The following is a 22,785-nucleotide window of genomic DNA, read 5'->3' as shown; positions in this document are numbered from 1 at the left end:
ACAATACTGAGCCTCATCAGGAGCATGCCCAGGCGTTGTAGGGAGGTCATACAGGCATGTGGAGGAAACACACAATACTGAGCCTCATCAGGAGCATGCCCAGGCGTTGTAGGGAGGTCATACAGGCAAGTGGAGGCCACACACAATACTCAGCCTCATCAGGAGCATGCCCAGGCATTGTAGGGAGGTCATACAGGCACGTGGAGGCCACACACAATACTCAGTGTAGCACCCTGAGGATTCGGCTGCTACAGGGGTATTGCACCTCAACCAGAGGTGTGATATTCCACTCCCGGGTAAGGATGGAGTGTGGAACTGAGCTCAGAAAGCTGCATGCACTACACACATCCCATTTCCGAGGAGCAGACCAACGGTACTCCCACTTAGAAATGTGCAGGTACGACCGAGTCTGTTCCTGGCTGGAGTGGGAGGGGGGTGGTACATCCCAGTAGTGTAGGGGCAGATAGGGGGAGCAGCCTGGGTAAAGTTAGGAGCTCATTGGGTGCTGGTCACCTGAGCTCACACATAGAGGGAGTATTTAAGGTGGGCACCATCTTAGGACAGGGTCTTTTGCAGAGAGGAGTCAGTCAGTCAGCCAGTCTTTGCAGAGAAGTCAGAGGAGGAGAGCAGAGGAGCAGAGCAGCCCCAGGATCAGAGTGAGAGAGGAGAAGAAAGAAAGACCCAGAGGGGGAGACAGAAGGAACTCTGAGAACCCAAGTACAACCCTAGGGTGAAGAGTTGGCAACAGGGTACCGGATCCCAAACTGGTGGGGGCTAAAGCATACTGTAGCACCCTGAGGATTCGGCTGCTACAGGGGTATTGCACCTCAAACCAGAGGTGTGATATTCCACTCCCGGGTAAGGATGGAGTGTGGACCTGAGCTCGGTAGGCTGCATGCACTACACACATCCCATTTCCGAGGAACAGACCAACGGTACTCCCACTTAGAAATGTGCAGGTACGACCGAGTCTGTTCCTGGCTGGAGTGGGAGGGGGGTGGTACATCCCAAGTAGTGTAGGGGCAGATAGGGGGAGCAGCCTGGGTAAAGATAGGAGCTCATTGGGTGCTGGTCACCTGAGCTCACACATAGAGGGTGTATATAAGGTGGGCACCATCAAAGAACAGGGTCAGTCAGTCAGTCAGTCTTTGCAGAGGAGGCAGTCTGTCAGAGTCAGGAAGAGGAGCAGAGCAGCCCCAGAGAGAGAGAGAGGAGAAAGCAAGAAAGACCCAGAGGGGGAAACAGAAAAGGAACTCTGAGAACCCAAAGTCCATCAGCGGGTGAAGAGTTGGCAACTGGGTACCGGATGCCAAGCTGGCAGAGGCTACAGCACACCTTAGCCAGGAACCGGAGGTCGTGGGCAGGATTGATCTGCCACGATCACCCACCACATCTACCCTGAAGGCATACCACGTGGAGGGTCAGGGAACCCAAGGCCAAGGGTCTCCCAACAGAAGGCCCGAGGGAGCTGGACCTAGGTAGATCCCTGGTGGGGAAGGCCAGAAGACAGGACAGAAGGAGAGCTCAGGGTCACGCTCCGGACTTGCTTGGGGGTTGGCTGGATCCAGGACCTGGTGGACGCAGCACGGCTCGGGTGGTCACTTGAAGCTGGAGTGACCGGAACATCAGCAGTGAGTAAATACCCTAAACTGCACAACCCGACTCTGTCTTCATTTTACATCTACGCTGCACCACCACAACCCCCATCCTCTGCACCTGACCCCCTGAGGCTATACCCCACCCGTTGGGGGTTATACCATCAAAAGCTGCACCTACACCATCAGCCTCAGCGGACCCTGCTGCAGCGGCGGCCATAGTGACCGCAATACAACGGGTGGCGTAGTCGACATTAAGAACTTAATAACATCTGTAGGACTGCCACATACAACTGAGTTTGACACCCTGGGCACGGACCGGGTCACAGCCACTCGGAAGACTACAACTCCCATCTGATCCGGCTCCGGGTATTCCCTTAAAGAATATGGCCCAGGGGGCGCGTCAACTTTGGCGTAGTCGGCAGGATTACGTGCCCGCAACAACCGGGTACTGCGTGCCTGAAGAAAAGAACGAGTTTACCTCAAAAAGAAGTCTTCTGCCGGTTCCGGAGGGTCCCCGCCATCGGACTCCATCACAGGTCGATTCCCGCCGGTTGTCCGCCATTAACAGCTTTTTCCCGCCATCTGCAGAGTTTCCCGCCACTGGGAGACGATTCCCGCCATTTCCAAAGGTTTCCCGCCTTGGAAGAGCGGACGCCATTATGGGCGTGCCAGAGGATGGCAAGAGGCCGCCTCCCATCGTGGGCCAGGACCGAAAATGGCGCCAAAAGTGGAAACCGCCCCCACCAACAGAGACTGTGATGCTAGAGGTGTCTGTCAGCGTGAAAGAACTGCCCCTGGAGCTGACAATCACCAAGTGGCCCCGGGACCGCCCTCGAAGTGGGAGGACTGAGAAGGAGAGAGCAAAGATGGGTGTCGCCTGGAGCAGTCTGGAGCGAGCGCACCCGGAGGCAAGAAGCCTGGAGAAGAGTATCGGAGGAGCTTACCCGGAGATGGCGAGAAAGCAGAGCAGCACCGGCCCGTTGGCCAGGAGCCTGCTAGAAACAGAGGAGGGAGAGCAGAGCAGCACCGGCCCGCTGGCCAGGAGCCTGCTGGAGACAACAGAAGGAGAGCAGAGCAGCACCGACCCGTTGGTCAGGAGCCTGCTGGAAACAACGACCCCACTAGGCCTAGTGGAGGTCCTAGCACAGCTCCCCCGAGATCGGGAGTGTGCGCAGACCGCTCTGGAGGGCCTCGCAAGGAGGATGGCCCGGGTGCAGCGAGAGACGTTGGCGGAGTGGAGCCGTGAGATGGCCCAGCAGACCGAGACCTGTCAGCGGAGCACGCCACCCAAGACGAGGAGACAGACCGCCTCTGAGGATGGCGCAGGAGGACTCAAGGCCGGAGACGGCGCCGAGAAGGGAGCCGAACGAGTGGAGGCAGGTAAAGGGGACGTCTATACCCCGAGCCGGGAAACCGCGTGCCTGCCCCAGCTCCCCGTCGCAGAGCCCGAAGTCTATCCTGCCGTGCCCGTCGCTGCAACGTCACTGCCACAGACTAGGCCTCAACCGGAAGCCGCAGCCGCGACCCCTGTGACGTCACACGCCTCGACCCCGAGCGTGACCAAGCAGGAAGTACCACCAGCCTGGTCGCAAGGCCTAGTACCCCCGGGCGCCGCAATACCAACAGCGCCCCCTACCTCCGCGGAGCCACCGGCCTGGTCGCAGGGCCAAGTAGCCCAGGGCGCCGCCGTCCTTACGGTGCCCTTCACCTTCCAGATACCCCAGGCCTGGCCGCAAGGCCCGGGCAACCCGGGCGCTAACACCACCGCGCCCATAAAACCTAAAGTGCCGCATCTGGGAGAAGATCTGTTCGCCCAACACACATGGCCGGACGGGCAGCCCTTTGTCTGGCCCAGGGAGTACTACGAACGAGAGCTCCAAAAGAGGGGAAGGCCCATGTGTGAACCCCTGATCCCGGCTCCAAAGCCCGTTAAGAGGATCTCGCCCCCGCTAGAGGAAGCACAGTTTGAGTGGGACCCCACCGGAGAAGATCTCATGGGGTTCACTCAGGAGACTCGGGCAGCTGCAGCGGAGCGTGCTGAGTGCTGCCGCCAACAGCTCGAGGTCTTCGAGAGGGAGCGGAGAGAGAGGCGGGTCCGGGAACAGCAAGCTCAAGTAAGGAGCGCGGAGCAGAAGAGCCGGGCCAGGAGAGACCCCCGTGCAGCGCATAGTCCCCGCACCACCGGGACTGTGATAAAGTTTAACATGCAGCATGGGTGGGGCTTCATCCGAGACCACCGCACCCTAGGCGACGTCTTCGTGACGAAGAGAGACGTTGAGTCCCACCTACCGGAGGGACACAGAGGTCGTGACCTTTACATCGGAGACGAGGTCACCTTCACCCGGCACAAGTGTGCCAAAGGACCCTACGCCCTCCATGTGCATCGCCTGACGGAGGAAGAGCTGCGGTGTGAGGAGGAAGAGCAAGAGGACCCGGACGGGTCTGAAGCCAAAGGTAACCATAAAGCAAGAGCAGGAGGACGCCGTCGTTAAGTACAGCGAAGCAGAAGCTGTATATAGTTGCCCGTCGGGGCACCGTGAACTGAAACTGTTACTGTTGCTAATATAGTCCCCATTGGGACCAGCAAGTGTGAACTGTTTACCCGTTTATCCCTTAAATCCCACTGACCGAGGACTGAGAGCGGTCATCCCTATTCCCATTACCTGGCCGAGGACTGAGAGCGGCCATATCCCTGTATATAGTTGCGCGTCCTAAAGCGCCCCCTACCGGTTTTATTGGAAAACCATTTGTCTAGAGAGACTGTCGCACTTTACCCGGTCACACGTTGCACAGTGACCGGAGGAGGAGCCAGAGGCGACGAGAATGTTTTATATGAAAAGTTTTATATGCTGCTAATATATGTTTTATATGTTTGTATTATGTTGTTATGGAAAAAAATTGTATGTTTTGTGGTGTTTTTGTCTTACAGCCCGAGGACGTGCTGTGATTTACCAGGGGGGAATGTAGCACCCTGAGGATTCGGCTGCTACAGGGGTATTGCACCTCAAACCAGAGGTGTGATATTCCACTCCCGGGTAAGGATGGAGTGTGGACCTGAGCTCGGTAGGCTGCATGAACTACACACATCCCATTTCCGAGGAACAGACCAACGGTACTCCCACTTAGAAATGTGCAGGTACGACCGAGTCTGTTCCTGGCTGGAGTGGGAGGGGGGTGGTACATCCCAAGTAGTGTAGGGGCAGATAGGGGGAGCAGCCTGGGTAAAGATAGGAGCTCATTGGGTGCTGGTCACCTGAGCTCACACATAGAGGGTGTATATAAGGTGGGCACCATCAAAGAACAGGGTCAGTCAGTCAGTCAGTCTTTGCAGAGGAGGCAGTCTGTCAGAGTCAGGAAGAGGAGCAGAGCAGCCCCAGAGAGAGAGAGAGGAGAAAGCAAGAAAGACCCAGAGGGGGAAACAGAAAAGGAACTCTGAGAACCCAAAGTCCATCAGCGGGTGAAGAGTTGGCAACTGGGTACCGGATCCCAAGCTGGCAGAGGCTACAGCACACCTTAGCCAGGAACCGGAGGTCGTGGGCAGGATTGATCTGCCACGATCACCCACCACATCTACCCTGAAGGCATACCACGTGGAGGGTCAGGGAACCCAAGGCCAAGGGTCTCCCAACAGAAGGCCCGAGGGAGCTGGACCTAGGTAGATCCCTGGTGGGGAAGGCCAGAAGACAGGACAGAAGGAGAGCTCAGGGTCACGCTCCGGACTTGCTTGGGGGTTGGCTGGATCCAGGACCTGGTGGACGCAGCACGGCTCGGGTGGTCACTTGAAGCTTGAGTGACCGGAACATCAGCAGTGAGTAAATACCCTAAACTGCACAACCCGACTCTGTCTTCATTTTACATCTACGCTGCACCACCACAACCCCCATCCTCTGCACCTGACCCCCTGAGGCTATACCCCACCCGTTGGGGGTTATACCATCAAAAGCTGCACCTACACCATCAGCCTCAGCGGACCCTGCTGCAGCGGCGGCCATAGTGACCGCAATACAACGGGTGGCGTAGTCGACATTAAGAACTTAATAACATCTGTAGGACTGCCACATACAACTGAGTTTGACACCCTGGGCACGGACCGGGTCACAGCCACTCGGAGACTACAACCCTCATCTGATCCGGCTCCGGGTATTCCCCTAAAGAATATGGCCCAGGGGGCGCGTCAACTTTGGCGTAGTCGGCAGGATCACGTGCCCGCAACACCCGGGTACTGCGTGCCTGAAGAAAAGAACAAGTTTACCTCAAAAAGAAGTCTCCTGCCGGTTCCGGAGGGTCCCCGCCATCGGACTCCGTCACAGATCGATTCCCGCCGGTTGTCCGCCATTAACAGCTTTTTCCCGCCATCTGCAGAGTTTCCCGCCACTGGGAGACGATTCCCGCCATTTCCAAAGGTTTCCCGCCTTGGAAGAGCGGACGCCATTATGGGCGTGCCAGAGGGTGGCAAGAGGCCACCTCCCATCGTGGGCCAGGACCGAAAATGGCGCCAAAAGTGGAAACCGCCCCCACCAACAGAGACTGTGATGCTAGAGGTGTCTGTCAGCGTGAAAGAACTGCCCCTGGAGCTGACAATCACCAAGTGGCCCCGGGACCGCCCTCGAAGTGGGAGGACTGAGAAGGAGAGAGCAAAGATGGGTGTCGCCTGGAGCAGTCTGGAGAGAGCGCACCCGGAGACAAGAAGCCTAGAGCTGAGTCCAGAAGAAGCTTACCCGGAGATGGGAGAAGAGCAGAGCAGCACCGGCCCGCTGGCCAGGAGCCTGCTGGAGACAACGGAAGGAGAGCAGAGCAGCACCGACCCGTTGGTCAGGAGCCTGCTAGAAGCAACGACCCCACTAGGCTTAGTGGAGGTCTTGGCACAGCTCCCCCGAGATCGGGAGTGTGCACAGACTGCGCTGGAGGGCCTCGCACGGAGGATGGCCCGGGTGCAACGAGAGACGTTGGCGGAGTGGAGCCGAGAGATGGCCCAGCGGACCGAGACTCGTCAGCGGAGCACGCCACCCGAGACGAGGAGACAGACCGCCTCTGAGGATGGCGCAGGAGGACTGAAGGCCGGAGACGGCGCCGAGAAGGGAGCCGAACGAAAGGAGGCAGGTAAAGGGGACGTTTCTACCCCAAACCGGGAAACCGCGTACCTGCCCCAGCTCCCCGTCGCAGAGCCCGAAGTACCCCCTGCCGTGCCCGTAACCGCAACGTCACCGCCACAGACTAGGCCTCAACCGGAAGCCGCGGCCGCGACCCCTGTGACGTCATACGCCTCGACCCCGAGCGTGACCAAGCAGGAAGTACCATCTGCCTGGTCGCAAGGCCTAGTACCCCCGGGCGCCGCAATACCAACAGCGCCCCCTACCTCCGCGGAGCCACCGGCCTGGTCGCAGGGCCAAGTAGCCCAGGGCGCCGCCGTCCTTACGGTGCCCTTCACTTTCCAGGTGCCCCAGGCCTGGCCGCAAGGCCTGGGCAACCCGGGCGCCACCACCACCGCGCCCATAAAACCAAGAGTGCCGCATCTGGGAGAAGATCTGTTCGCCCAGCATACGTGCCCGGATGGGCAGCCCTTTATATGGCCACCGGAGTTTCACCATCCCCGACTCCGGAAAGAGAGACCCCTAGACGAGCCCCTGATTCCGGTTCCAAAGCCCGTAAAAAGGATCTCGCCCCCGCTAGAAGAGACCCAGTTTGAGTGGGACCCCACCGGAGAAGACCTCATGGGGTTCACTCAGGAGACCCGGGCGGCTGCAGCGGAGCGTGCAGAGTGCTGCCGGCAGCAGCTCGAGGTCTTTGAGAGGGAGCGGAGAGAGAGGCGGGTCCGGGAACAACAAGCCCAAATAAAGAGCGCGGAGCAGAAGAGCCGGGCCAGGAGGAGTCCCCGTGCAGCTCATGGTCCCCCTTCCACCGGGACTGTGATCAAGTTTAATATGCAGCACGGGTGGGGCTTCATCCGAGATCACCGCACCCCAGGCGACGTCTTCGTGACCAGGAGAGACGTTGAGTCCCACCTACCGGAGGGACACAGAGGTCATGACCTGTATTTAGGGGACGAGGTCACCTTCACCCGGCACAAGTGTGCCAAAGGACCCTACGCCCTCCATGTGCATCGCCTGACGGAGGGGGAGCTGCGGTGTGAGGAGGAGCAAGAGGACCCGGACGGGTCTGAAGCTAAAGTTAATCACAAATAAAGAGCAGGAGGACGTCGTCGTTGAGTACAGCGGAGTAGAAGCTGTATATAGTTGCCCGTCGGGGCACAGTGAACCGTTGCTGCTAATATAGTCCCCGTTGGGACCAGAGAATTGAACTGTTACCCGTATTTCCCTTAATCCCTCTGACCGAGGACTGAGAGCGGTCATCCCTATTCCCATTACCTGGCCGAGGACTGAGAGCGGCCATATCCCCTTGTATATAGTTGCGCTTCCTAAAGCGCCCCCTACCGGTTTTATAGGAAAACCATTATTCTAGAGAAACTGTTGCACTTTTCCCGGGCACACGTTGCACAGTGTCCGGAGGAGGAGCTAGAAGCAAGAGAAGTCTACGAGAATGTTATTTAAAAAAAAAAAAAAAAAAAAGTTTTATTGCTGATATATATGTTTTATATGTGTTTATTATGTTGTTTATGCAAAAATTGTATGTTTTGGTGTTTTTATATCTTACAGCCCGAGGACGTGCTGTGATTTACCAGGGGGGAATGTAGCACCCTGAGGATTCGGCTGCTACAGGGGTATTGCACCTCAACCAGAGGTGTGATATTCCACTCCCGGGTAAGGATGGAGTGTGGAACTGAGCTCAGAAAGCTGCATGCACTACACACATCCCATTTCCGAGGAGCAGACCAACGGTACTCCCACTTAGAAATGTGCAGGTACGACCGAGTCTGTTCCTGGCTGGAGTGGGAGGGGGGTGGTACATCCCAGTAGTGTAGGGGCAGATAGGGGGAGCAGCCTGGGTAAAGTTAGGAGCTCATTGGGTGCTGGTGTAGCACCCTGAGGATTCGGCTGCTACAGGGGTATTGCACCTCAACCCAGAGGTGTGATATTCCACTCCCGGGTAAGGATGGAGTGTGGAACTGAGCTCGGTAGGCTGCATGCACTACACACATCCCATTTCCGAGGAGCAGACCGACGGTACTCCCACTTAGAAATGTGCAGGTACGACCGAGTCTGTTCCTGGCTGGAGTGGGAGGGGGGTGGAACATCCCAAGTAGTGTAGGGGCAGATAGGGGGAGCAGCCTGGGTAAAGATAGGAGCTCATTGGGTGCTGGTCACCTGAGCTCACACATAGAGGGTGTATATAAGGTGGGCACCATCATAGATCAGGGTCAGTCTGTCAGCCTTTGCAGAGGAGTCACAGGAAGAGGAGCAGAGCAGATCCAGAGAGTGAGAGAGAGAGAGGAGAAAGAAAGAGAGACCCAGAGGGGGAAGCAGAAGAAAGGACTCTAAGACCCCAAATTAAATCCCCGGGTGAAGAGTCGGCATCAGGGTACCGGAACCCAAGCTGGTGGGGGCAAAAACACTCCCCAGCCAGAGACCGGAGGCCGTGGGCAGCGTCTGCCACGGCCACCCACCACATCCACCACGAAGGCATACCACGAGGAGGGTCAGGGAACCCAAGGCCAAGGGTGTCCCAACAGAAGGCCCGAGGGAGCTGGACCTGGGTGGATCACTAGTGGGGACGGCCAGAGAAAGGACAGAAGGAGAGCTCAGGGTCACGCTCCGGACTTGCTTGGGGGTTGGCTGGATCCAGGACCTGGTGGACGCAGCACGGCTCGGGAGGTCACTCGAAGCTGGAGTGACCAGAACATCAGCAGTGAGTAAACACCCTTAACTGCATAACCCGACTCTGTCTTCCTTTAACACCTATGCTGCACCACCACAACCCCCATCCTCTGCACCTGACCCCCTGAGGCTATACCCCACCCGTTGGGGGTTATACCATCACAAGCTGCACCTACACCATCAGCCTCAGCGGACCCTGCTGCAGCGGCGGCCATAGTGACCGCAATACAACGGGTGGCGTAGTCGACAAACAAAGAACTTATAACATCTGTAGGACTGCCACACATACTCTGAGCTTGACACCCTGGGCACGGACCGGGTCACAGCCACTCGGAGACTACAACCCCCATCTGATCCGGCTCCGGGTATTCCCCTAAAGAATATGGCCCAGGGGGTGCGTCAACTTTGGCGTAGTCGGCAGGATTACGTGCCCGCAACACCCGGGTACTGCGTGCCTGAAGAAAAGAACGAGTTTACCTCAAAAAGAAGTCTCCTGCCGGTTCCGGAGGGTCCCCGCCATCGGACCCCATCACCAGTCGATTCCCGCCGGTTGTCCGCCATTAACAGCTTTTTCCCGCCATCTGCAGAGTTTCCCGCCACTGGGAAGCGATTCCCGCCATTTCCAAAGGTTTCCCGCCTTGGAAGAGCGGACGCCATTATGGGCGTGCCAGAGGGTGGCGAGAGGCCACCTCCCATCGTGGGCCAGGACCGAAAATGGCGCCAAAAGTGGAAACCGCCCCCACCAACAGAGACTGTGATGCTTGAGGTGTCTGTCAGCGTGAAAGAACAGCCCCTGGAGCTGACAATCACCAAGTGGCCCCGGGACCGCCCTCGAAGTGGGAGGACTGAGAAGAAGAGAGCAAAGATGGGTGTCGCCTGGAGCAGTCTGGAGCGAGCGCACCCGGAGGCAAGAAGCCTGGAGAGGAGTAGCAGAGAAGCTCACCCGGAGATGGCCAGAGAGCAGAGCAGCACCGGCCCGCTGGCCAGGAGCCTGCTGGAAGAAGAGCAGAGCAGCACCGACCCGTTGGTCAGGAGCCTGCTGGAAACCGCGACCCCACTAGGCCTAGTGGAGGTCCTTGCACAGCTCCCCCGAGACCGGGAGTGTGCACAGACTGCCCTGGAGGGCCTCGCAAGGAGGATGGCCCGGGTACAGCGAGAGACATTGGCGGAGTGGAGCCGAGAGATGGCCCAGCAAACCAAGACCCGGAGCACGCCAGCCAAGATGAGGAGACAGACCGCCTCTGAGGATGGCGCGGGAGGACCCAAGGCCGGAGACGGCGCCGAGAAGGGAGCCGAACGCATGGAGGCAGGTAAAGGGGACGTCTATACCCCAAGCCGGGACACCGCTTACCTACCCCAGCTCCCCGTCGCAGAGCCCGAAAGTCCCCCTGCTGTGCCCGAAAACGCCATGTCACCGACGCAGACTAGGCCCCAACCGGAAGCCGCCGCCGCGACCCCTGTGACGTCACACGCCTCGACCCCGAGCGTGACCAAGCAGGAAGTACCACCAGCCTGGTCGCAAGGCCTAGTACCCCCGGGCGTCGCATCACCAACAGCGCCCCCTACCTCCGCGGAGCCTCCGGCCTGGCCGCAAGGCCAGGTAGCCCAGGGCGCCGCCGTCCTAACGGTGCCCTTCACCTTCCAGGTGCCCCAGGCCTGGCCGCAAGGCCTGGGCAACCCGGGCGCCACCACCACCGCGCCCGCACCCGTAAAACCAAGGGTGCCGCGTCTGGGAGAGGACTTGTTTGCCCAGCACACGTGGCCGGACGGGCAGCCTTTCATCTGGCCCCAGAGATATTACGAACTGGAGCACCAGAGGAGAGTTGGGGCCATGTGTGCACCCCTGATTCCGGCTCCGAAGCCCGTAATAAGGATCTCGCCCCCGCTAGCGGAAGCACAGTTTGAGTGGGACCCCACCGGAGAAGACCTAATGGGGTTCACTCAAGAAACCAGGGCAGCTGCAGCGGAGCGTGCAGAGTACTGCCGACAGCAGCTCGAGGAGTTTGCGAAGGAGCGGAGAGAGAGGCGGGTCCGGGAACAGCAAGCTCAAGTAAGGAGCGCGGAGCAGAAGCGCCGGGCCAGGAGAGACCCCCGTGCAGCGCACAGTCCCCGCACCACCGGGACTGTAATTAAGTTCAACATGCAGCATGTGTGGGGCTTCATCAGAGACCACAACACCCCCGGCGACGTCTTTGTCACGCGCAGAGATGTGGAGTCCCATCTGCCGGAGGGGCACAGAGGTCGTGACCTTTATATCGGGGACGAGGTCACCTTTACCCGGCACAAGTGTGCCAAAGGACCTTACGCCCTCCATGTGCATCGCCTGACAGAGGAGGAGCTGCGATGTGAGGAGGAAGAGCAAGAGGATCCGGACGGGTCTGAAGCTGAGATCCCCAAAGAAGGAGCAGGAGGAAGACGTTGTTGAGTACAGCGGAGTAGGTGCTGTAAATAGTTACCCGATCGGGGTATAAAGAAACTGTTACTGCAAATATAGTCCCCGTTGGGACCAGCTGAGTGAACTGTTTACCCGTTTTACCCTTAATCCCACAGGCTGAGGACTGTGAGCAGCCATTCCCTTTTTCCCTCCTTACCTGGCCGAGGACTGAGAGCGGCCATATCCCTGTATATAGTTGCGCGTCCTAAAGCGCCCCCTACCGGTTTTATAGGAAAACCATTTTTCTAGAAAGACTGTCGCACTTTGCCCGGTCAACAGTTGCACAGTGACCGGAGGAGAAACAAGAGACGACGAGAATGTTTTATCTGAAAAGTTTTATATATATATAATGTTTTATATGTTTTATATGTTTATGAAAAAAAAAAAAAAAAAATGTATGTTTTGTGGATGTTATGTCTTACAGCCCGAGGACGTGCTGTGATTTACCAGGGGGGAATGTAGCACCCTGAGGATTCGGCTGCTACAGGGGTATTGCACCTCAACCCAGAGGTGTGATATTCCACTCCCGGGTAAGGATGGAGTGTGGAACTGAGCTCGGTAGGCTGCATGCACTACACACATCCCATTTCCGAGGAGCAGACCGACGGTACTCCCACTTAGAAATGTGCAGGTACGACCGAGTCTGTTCCTGGCTGGAGTGGGAGGGGGGTGGAACATCCCAAGTAGTGTAGGGGCAGATAGGGGGAGCAGCCTGGGTAAAGATAGGAGCTCATTGGGTGCTGGTCACCTGAGCTCACACATAGAGGGTGTATATAAGGTGGGCACCATCATAGATCAGGGTCAGTCTGTCAGCCTTTGCAGAGGAGTCACAGGAAGAGGAGCAGAGCAGATCCAGAGAGTGAGAGAGAGAGAGGAGAAAGAAAGAGAGACCCAGAGGGGGAAGCAGAAGAAAGGACTCTAAGACCCCAAATTAAATCCCCGGGTGAAGAGTCGGCATCAGGGTACCGGAACCCAAGCTGGTGGGGGCAAAAACACTCCCCAGCCAGAGACCGGAGGCCGTGGGCAGCGTCTGCCACGGCCACCCACCACATCCACCACGAAGGCATACCACGAGGAGGGTCAGGGAACCCAAGGCCAAGGGTGTCCCAACAGAAGGCCCGAGGGAGCTGGACCTGGGTGGATCACTAGTGGGGACGGCCAGAGAAAGGACAGAAGGAGAGCTCAGGGTCACGCTCCGGACTTGCTTGGGGGTTGGCTGGATCCAGGACCTGGTGGACGCAGCACGGCTCGGGAGGTCACTCGAAGCTGGAGTGACCAGAACATCAGCAGTGAGTAAACACCCTTAACTGCATAACCCGACTCTGTCTTCCTTTAACACCTATGCTGCACCACCACAACCCCCATCCTCTGCACCTGACCCCCTGAGGCTATACCCCACCCGTTGGGGGTTATACCATCACAAGCTGCACCTACACCATCAGCCTCAGCGGACCCTGCTGCAGCGGCGGCCATAGTGACCGCAATACAACGGGTGGCGTAGTCGACAAACAAAGAACTTATAACATCTGTAGGACTGCCACACATACTCTGAGCTTGACACCCTGGGCACGGACCGGGTCACAGCCACTCGGAGACTACAACCCCCATCTGATCCGGCTCCGGGTATTCCCCTAAAGAATATGGCCCAGGGGGTGCGTCACTGGTCACCTGAGCTCACACATAGAGGGAGTATTTAAGGTGGGCACCATCTTAGGACAGGGTCTTTTGCAGAGAGGAGTCAGTCAGTCAGCCAGTCTTTGCAGAGAAGTCAGAGGAGGAGAGCAGAGGAGCAGAGCAGCCCCAGGCCCAGAGTGAGAGAGGAGAAGAAAGAAAGACCCAGAGGGGGAGACAGAAGGAACTCTGAGAACCCAAGTACAACCCTAGGGTGAAGAGTTGGCAACAGGGTACCGGATCCCAAACTGGTGGGGGCTAAAGCATACTGTAGCACCCTGAGGATTCGGCTGCTACAGGGGTATTGCACCTCAAACCAGAGGTGTGATATTCCACTCCCGGGTAAGGATGGAGTGTGGACCTGAGCTCGGTAGGCTGCATGCACTACACACATCCCATTTCCGAGGAACAGACCAACGGTACTCCCACTTAGAAATGTGCAGGTACGACCGAGTCTGTTCCTGGCTGGAGTGGGAGGGGGGTGGTACATCCCAAGTAGTGTAGGGGCAGATAGGGGGAGCAGCCTGGGTAAAGATAGGAGCTCATTGGGTGCTGGTCACCTGAGCTCACACATAGAGGGTGTATATAAGGTGGGCACCATCAAAGAACAGGGTCAGTCAGTCAGTCAGTCTTTGCAGAGGAGGCAGTCTGTCAGAGTCAGGAAGAGGAGCAGAGCAGCCCCAGAGAGAGAGAGAGGAGAAAGCAAGAAAGACCCAGAGGGGGAAACAGAAAAGGAACTCTGAGAACCCAAAGTCCATCAGCGGGTGAAGAGTTGGCAACTGGGTACCGGATGCCAAGCTGGCAGAGGCTACAGCACACCTTAGCCAGGAACCGGAGGTCGTGGGCAGGATTGATCTGCCACGATCACCCACCACATCTACCCTGAAGGCATACCACGTGGAGGGTCAGGGAACCCAAGGCCAAGGGTCTCCCAACAGAAGGCCCGAGGGAGCTGGACCTAGGTGGATCCCTGGTGGGGACGGCCAGAAGAAAGGACAAGAAGGAGGGCTCAGGGACACGCTCCGGACTTGCTTGGGGGTTGGCTGAATCCAGGACCTGGTGGACGCAGCACGGCTCGGGTGGTCACTCAAGGCCGGAGTGACCGGAATATCTGCAGTAAGTAAACACCCTGAACTGCACAACCCGACTCTGTCTTTAATTATCATCTACGCTGCACCACCACAACCCCCATCCTCTGCACCTGACCCCCTGAGGCCATACCCCTCCCGTTGGGGGTTATACTATCTAAAGCTGCACCAACACCATCAGCCTCAGCGGACCCTGCTGCAGCGGCGGCCGTAGTGACCGCAATCCAACGGGTGGCGTAGTCGACATAACGAACTTTGTAACATCTGTAGGACTGCCACATACTCTGAGCTTGACACCCTGGGCACGGACCGGGTCACAGCCACTCGGAGACTACAACCCCCATCTGATCCGGCTCCGGGTATTCCCCTAAAGAATATGGCCCAGGGGGCGCGTCACTCAGCCTCATCAGGAGCATGCCCAGGCATTGTAGGGAGGTCATACAGGCACGTGGAGGCCACACACAATACTCAGCCTCATCAGGAGCATGCCCAGGCATTGTAGGGAGGTCATACAGGCACGTGGAGGCCACACACAATACTCAGCCTCATCAGGAGCATGCCCAGGCGTTCTAGGGAGGTCATACAGGCACGTGGAGGCCACACACAATACTCAGCCTCATCAGGTGCATGCCCAGGCGTTATAGGGAGGTCATACAGGCACGTAGAGGCCACACACAATACTGAGCCTCATCAGGAGCATGCCCAGGCGTTGTAGGGAGGTCATACAGGCAAGTGGAGGCCACACACAATACTCAGCCTCATCAGGAGCATGCCCAGGCGTTGTAGGGAGGTCATACAGGCACGTGGAGGCCACACACAATACTCAGCCTCATCAGGAGCATGCCCAGGCGTTGTAGGGAGGTCATACAGGCACGTGGAGGCCACACACAATACTCAGCCTCATCAGGAGCATGCCCAGGCGTTGTAGGGAGGTCATACAGGCACGTGGAGGCCACACACAATACTCAGCCTCATCAGGAGCATGCCCAGGCGGTGTAGGGAGGTCATACAGGCACGTGGAAGCCACACACAATACTCAGCCTCATCAGGAGCATGCCCAGGCATTGTAGGGAGGTCATACAGGCACGTGGAGGCCACACACAATACTCAGCCTCATCAGGAGCATGCCCAGGCGTTGTAGGGAGGTCATACAGGCACGTGGAGGCCACACACAATACTCAGCCTCATCAGGAGCATGCCCAGGCGTTGTAGGGAGGTCATACAGGCACGTGGAGGCCACACACAATACTCAGCCTCATCAGGAGCATGCCCAGGCGGTGTAGGGAGGTCATACAGGCACGTGGAAGCCACACACAATACTCAGCCTCATCAGGAGCATGCCCAGGCATTGTAGGGAGGTCATACAGGCACGTGGAGGCCACACACAATACTCAGCCTCATCAGGAGCATGCCCAGGCGTTGTAGGGAGGTCATACAGGCACGTGGAGGCCACACACAATACTCAGCCTCATCAGGAGCATGCCCAGGCGTTGTAGGGAGGTCATACAGGCACGTGGAGGCCACACACAATACTCAGCCTCATCAGGAGCATGCCCAGGCGTTGTAGGTGACGCACCCCCTGGGCCTCTGTTGTGTAGCGTTGCGCACGCGGGGACTACCCGGAGCCGGATCTGATAGGGGTAGTAGTCCTCGTGGCGACGATCCGGTCCGTGCCCAGGGTGTCAAACCAAGTGGCAGAATTTAGTAGGAGATGTTATAGTGTTCAACTACGCCACCCGTTGAATGCGGTTATGAAGCCGCCGCTGCAGGGCAGACCGCTGAGCCCGGTGGTACAGTTGTGCAGCGTGGATAGTATAACCCCCAACGGGAGGGGTATGGCCTCAGGGCAGCGGACGTGGATGATGGGGATAGCAGAATTGCACGCAGGCACCAGGAACCACTCAGAGACGGTGCGGTGTAGTTCAGGGTCTTTACTGGTGGCAAAGGTAGACCCTCCCGGGAGTACTGGCTAGCGATCGGGGCCTGGTCAGTCCGTGAGCAGATGGGATCTCCCCCGGCCAGGCGGAGTTGTAGGCCTCCCCAACTTATTGTACTCTCCCTGGCTACCTTGCTAGAAGCGGGTAAAAGTAGCCCACGTCCCTGAGTGTACCGTGTGGTGCTCACCCGTATGGCCGGTGACTCGGGGCCTTCTGGTAGCCTCCGCTCCACAACGGCGGTGCTGGTCCCTTGCGTGTGACCGTGCCTTCGGGTTTCTTGGCCAGAGGACCTGAAATCCCCTGCCGGTCGGTTTCTGCTGCTGGGTATGGATCAGTCCCCACTGCCTCGGACTCCGTGTCCGGTGAGATCTCTTCAGTCAGGACGAGCTCTACAGCTTCCAGTCTCTGACCCCTTTTATCACTGCTCCCACATAGCTCCTGATCTTGCTCTCTCTGTATCTGCTCCACTCCAGACCAGACTGTGTCTCTGTCTGGGACTCCTCTTCTTCCCCTCTAACCCCGCCTCAGCCCCAGTTTATATAGGGGAAGTTCTTCCCCTCCCAGGACTGGGCAGGAAGTGTTGCATGCTTAGGGTTCCTGACCAGGAGACCTCCCACCTGCTCTCAGACATAATATTGCTATTACTGTGGTAACCAGACCCCTGGGGTGCCACATTCCCCCCTAGTAAAATTTAGTACTCCGGGACTAAACATATTTTTGAAAACATAACAGGGTATAAACAGGAACAATGCAATAAGGGAAAACACGTTAGTGTGGTCACAGCGTGTCCGCAACCGGGTGCAGTTTTTGAAGCAATAAGGGTGTCCATTTCACCAAAGAACAGGGAGCCGTAACCAGGTGGGGGTCTGTCCTACCCCGAGTCTTTAGCAGTCTTAGTCCATTCCTGGGTTACGCTCCAAACATATATACAAAGAATTCCGGTTAATCCACAAAAGACATCTATAAAATAACTGGAAAAACATAATTATTTACAAGCAACAGTAAACAGGTAAATACCAATAAAACAGTCTGAACACTTTAGATCCTCCAACGTACTGGCAACTGGCCTCTAGTGGCCCTAGTAGACCTACGGAGCTTACTGACCGGTCCTAAGCTACAGGGTGTAGGAGCTGTCAAAGGTAAGCTGGGCAGCTGTCTACGGGTTCTTTGGCTCACTAGGGGCACGGCAGGCTCACTATAAGCAGAGGGTCGATTCTCCTGGTCTGCTTGTGTGGGGTCTTCTGCCTCCTGGACCGGCTGCTCTTCCAGCTCTACCTGTTTTTCCGTAGGCACTTGGGATGCTGGCTGGAGGAAGGTGAGGACGGGTACCACAACAGCGCCATTTACTTGTGTCCAAGACCGAGGGAAGTCTCCGAGTACAGTACTGACCATTTCTTCCCTTTCCTCTGCGGGTCGAGGGTTTTCTTGATCTTCTTCAGGGTTTCGTAGCTGCTCGGGACACTTCTTCAGGTGATCTCAGGAGACAATGGCTGTGGTTTCTCCTCCATCCTTACTGATTGTGCAGATTTTTGGGTTTTCATGGCTTGATGGCAGTACGGTGTACAGGTCCTTCTCCCACTGGTCGTCCAACTTGTGGAGCCGTCTCTTCCTTTTCAAGACCTGCTCTCCAGGTACCAGGGGAACAGCGGGAGCATACTGGTTGTAAGTCTTCTCCTGTCTTTCTCTTGCTTGACAGAGACTTCGCTCAACGCTCTCCTGTACTTTCCGGTACTGCTGCTGCCTCTCTGTGTCCCAGTCTGCTTCTGGTGAAGTGTCCTCGGGTGTCAGGACTCCCATATCCAGATCAACAGGCAGCTTACCAGGTCTTGCTCTCATTAGGTAAGCCGGGGTACAGTTGGTAGAACCTACAGGGATGTGGTTGCATAGGTCCACCAGATCAGGCAGTTTCTCAGGCCACAGACTGCGTTCTTCCAGGGGCAACGTTTTCAGAAGGTCTATCACCACCTGGTTCATCTTCTCGCAGAGTCCATTGGTTTGCGGATGATAGGGTGTTGTTCTTATCTTCCGGCAGCCATACAGAGTGCAGAACTCCTGGAAGACTTCCGCTTCAAAGGCAGGTCCCTGGTCCGTCAGCACCTGCTCTGGGTATCCGTGTGGATGGCAGAAGTGCTGCTGAAAGGCTCTAGCTGCTTTTTGAGCCGTTAAGTCCTTGACGGGGACTACAACCAAGAACCGGGAGTAGTGATCCACGATGGTTAACGCATAGACGTAGCCACTTCTGCTGGGGGTCAGTTTTACATGATCCAAGGCTACCAGTTCCAACGGCTGCCTGGTGACGATGGACTGCAGGGGAGTCTTCTGACTGGCACGGTCCTTCCTTCTTAGGTTGCATGGGCCACAGTCTCTGCACCACCTCTCGATGGTTCCTCTCATGCTTACCCAGTGGAACCGCCCGCGCAGCAGGAACTCCAGCTTCTTCCATCCGAAGTGCCCAGCTCCGTCGTGGTATGCCTCCAGCACCATAGCCGCGTCTCTTCTTGGCACCACTACTTGCCAGATCAGTTCATGCGTCCGGGAGTTAACCATTCTACGGCACAACTTCCCCTTGTAAAGGAACAGTCGACTCTTCTCAGCCCACAGTTGCTTGGTTTCCTCCGGAGCGTCTGGGTCAAGGCGAGCATCTGGCTGAGTCAGCATCTCCTTCACCAGTCGGACGGCGGGGTCACTGTCTTGCGTTTCCGCCCAGTTGTAATGAGGTAAGGGGTTGAACGTAGCGGATTGCTTACCCCTTACACGGTGGGAATACTGGGTAGTCCCATGACGGTGGAACGCGGGGAGTTCAACTTCTTCCAGTTCCTCTGGATCTTCCCCTACGTCCGGTAGGTTTGGCATTCTGGACAAGGCATCCGCGTTGGTATTGGAGCGTCCTGCCCGGTATTTGATCGTGAATTCATAGTTGGACAGGCGGGCCATCCATCTCTGCTCCAGGGCACCGAGTCTTGCAGTGTCCAGGTGTGTCAACGGGTTGTTATCCGTGTACACGGTGAACCGGGAAGAGGCGAGGTAGTGCTTAAAGCGTTCGGTGACTGCCCACACCACTGCCAGGAACTCTAGCTTGAATGAGCTGTAATTCTCAGGGTTTCTTTCGGTGGGTCGCAGTTTTCGGCTGGCGTAAGCAATTACCCGTTCTCTCCCCTGCTGGATCTGGGACAGTACGGCTCCTAGCCCGATGTTACTTGCGTCGGTGTAGAGGATAAAGGGCTGGCTGTAATCAGGGTATGCCAGGATTTCATCCCCCGTGAGGGCCATCTTCAGCTGGTGGAAGGACTCTTCTTCCAGCTTCTCCCATCTGAAGGGCGGCTTCTGGTTCTTGGCCTTCCTGGACTGGCCTATCAGGAGGTCCTGCATAGGAGCTGCCTTTTTGGTGAAACCGGGAATGAATGTTCGGTAGTAGCCTACCAACCCGAGGAACTGCCGTACTTCCCTTACGCTGGAGGGTCTTGGCCATTCCTTAATCGCGGTGATCTTATCAGGGTCGGGAGCCACTCCGTCAGCACTCACCACGTGTCCCAGGTACTGCACTTTTGGTTTTAGCAGGTGACACTTCGACGGTTTCACCTTCAGACCGTAGTTTGCCAGGGCTTCAAACACTTCCGCCAGGTGTTTCAGGTGGTCCTCGTAGGTTTTGGAATAAACTATAACATCGTCCAGGTACAGCAGGACCGTCTCAAAGTTCCGGTGTCCCAGACAGCATTCCATCAATCGTTGGAAGGTTCCTGGTGCGTTGCAGAGTCCGAACGGCATGCAGGTAAACTCGCTAAGTCCCATCGGGGTGGTGAATGCGGTCTTCTCCCGGTCCGCCTCTGCTACAGGAACCTGCCAGTACCCGCTAGTGAGATCCAAAGTGGAGAAGAAGTTAGCAGATTTTAAAGCAGCCAAAGACTCCTCTATCCTTGGTAAGGGGTACGCATCTTTGTGTGTGATACGGTTGATTTTCCGGTAGTCTACACACATTCTCATGGTGTTGTCTTTTTTTTTAACCAAGACTAGTGGAGCTGCCCAGGGACTTCAGCTATCCCTGATTACCCCAGCCTCCTTCATGTCTCTAAGCATCCCCTTGGCGTGTTGGTAGTGTGCAGGGGGTACGGGTCGGTATCTCTCCTTTATGGGAGGATGGTCTCCCGTGGGGATGTGGTGTTCTACCCCCTTTACTCGCCCGAAGTCTAACGGGTGTTTACTAAACACTCTCTCGTACTCTTGAACCACCCGATAGACTCCCTGTTTCTGGTGTGAGGGAGTGGAGTCAGTACCCAAATGTAGTTGCTGACACCAGTCCTCCATTTGTTGCTTAGAGCCGTTACCTTCCTCTGGTTGAGATGGAGGCAAGGGTTCCACGGCCTGTACAGAATTCTGGTTTATGGTGAACAATTTGGCTAGCGTGGCATACCGGGGCAGGTGTACTTCTCTCTCCCCGATATTTATGATGCGAACGGGCACCCTCCCATGGCGTACATCGACCACCCCCCGTGCTGTCAAAATGGTGGGCCTACTGTCTGAGTAGACTGGTTCCACCATTGCCTGGTAATCTCTACCTCTCAGACCAATAGCTGCCCGGCACCAAATCATCATTTCACTTTTCGGGGGCATGGCAATAGGAAAAGGGTCACACATTCTCACGCTACCAATCTCACCACCGGAGAGTTCCACCTGTTGCCGTCGCATCAGTGCCCGGATCTCTTTTTGGAGCACTCGCTGCTGGCCGGAGCTGGCGTTCTTGGCAACCTGCTGTAAAATGAGAATCACCTCTGCAAGACAATTTTCAATCACATTAGTTCCTAGAGTTATCTTTGGGTGACTCTCGCGCTTGTCAATGTCCACAATGATCAGTCCCTGTGCTGCCAGTTCGACTTTACCGATTTTAATGGTCATCTCTTTAAATCCGATCTGTGGCACGGGCTGACCATTGCTGGCGATGATACTCAAGTCGTCGTCAGGGTAGCGGGTTATATCCGAGTCATTCCAGTACTGCTTGAAGAGCACGTACGGGATGGTGGTGACCTGTGACCCGGTGTCCAGTAGGGCATTCATAGGAATGCCATCCAGTACCACAGGCAAGACTGGACGTCCTCCCACGTATTTGTCACGCCAGTTCGATGGGCCTGGTGATCTTATTCCTAGGGGTTGGCCCTCTACCCCAGGTTGTGCCAGTTTAAAGGACAGTACCTTGCCATATGTCCGGGTTGATTGCAGCGGCGGCAGATGGGTTGTCCGTCCTCGTTGTATCGGTCACTGGGTTTTCCTCTGGCCGGTGGGGTCCTCCTTGGTCGGCGCCACGGGATGTCCTCCGGTCCGGATGCCAGCTGGATCTTCCCTGGAGTAGAAACCTGTAAAGACTGCACAGTTCGGGTTAGCGCAGCAACGCTTTTAGTTAGCTCTTGGACCTGATGGTGCAGGTCTGTAGCCGGGTCATTGTTTAAAGCCTGCGCATCAGCTCCCACAGGCCCTGCCGACAAGGGCGCCGTCTCCTGGTGGTAAGTGGTAGTAGGGCGTCTGTGGGTCACAGCGCCACCTGGTGCCGGTTCTCGGAGCACCCGGATGGCTCTGTCCTTGAACTGTGCAAAGTCCAGATGAGGGTCCTGTAAGGCCATTGCCCGCAACTGGGTTCGGTGGGCATTGCAATGTAGACCCTCTATAAATTGTTCAGTCAACAGCTTGTCTTCGTTTCCCACGCCGTCAGGGTCGGCCTGCTTAATGGCTCTCAGGGCCTCTTGTAGGTTTAGTGCATAGTCCCTTATATTCTCATGTGCTCGCTGCTTGCACCCGTAGAATCTAAGCTTGATCTCGGCTGAGGTACGGGTATCAAAGGTGTCCTTCAGCCGGGCTAGTATCTCTGCGACAGTCCTCCTCCTCCCGAGTGGCCAGGACTTTACCTCCCTTTGGGCTGCCCCTGTTAATTGAGCCACCAGGATGCTCACGTTTTGCTCCTCTGTGAGGGGGTACACCTGGAAGAGGCTATCCAGCCTTTCTCTGAAGTCATTTAGGGTATGTGACTCCCCTGAGTACTGGGGTAGCCAGGCTGCCCCCGGGATATAGGGCATAGTGAAAGGCATGACCGCAGCAGCGGTGGCGCTGGCGGTGGCTGTGGCAGTGAAGCTCTCCTCTGTATCCGACATCCTCCTCCCCCCCTAGTGGACTGTGGCCTACCTTGCGATGATCCTCTTCCGTAGGCCGCGGCTCCGCAGTGGATTGTCAGGGTTGAGGACCTTCCGTCGCGCTCCTGTGACGTCGGCGTCTGCTGGGCTCCTTCCAGGACCTTACGCAACG

Source organism: Phyllobates terribilis, unplaced genomic scaffold (genome assembly GCF_046119375.1).
Source record: "Phyllobates terribilis strain yellow unplaced genomic scaffold, ASM4611937v1 Scaffold_7__3_contigs__length_470593459, whole genome shotgun sequence".
NCBI lineage: Eukaryota > Metazoa > Chordata > Amphibia > Anura > Dendrobatidae > Phyllobates > Phyllobates terribilis.
Note: the sequence above shows the minus strand (reverse complement) of the source record.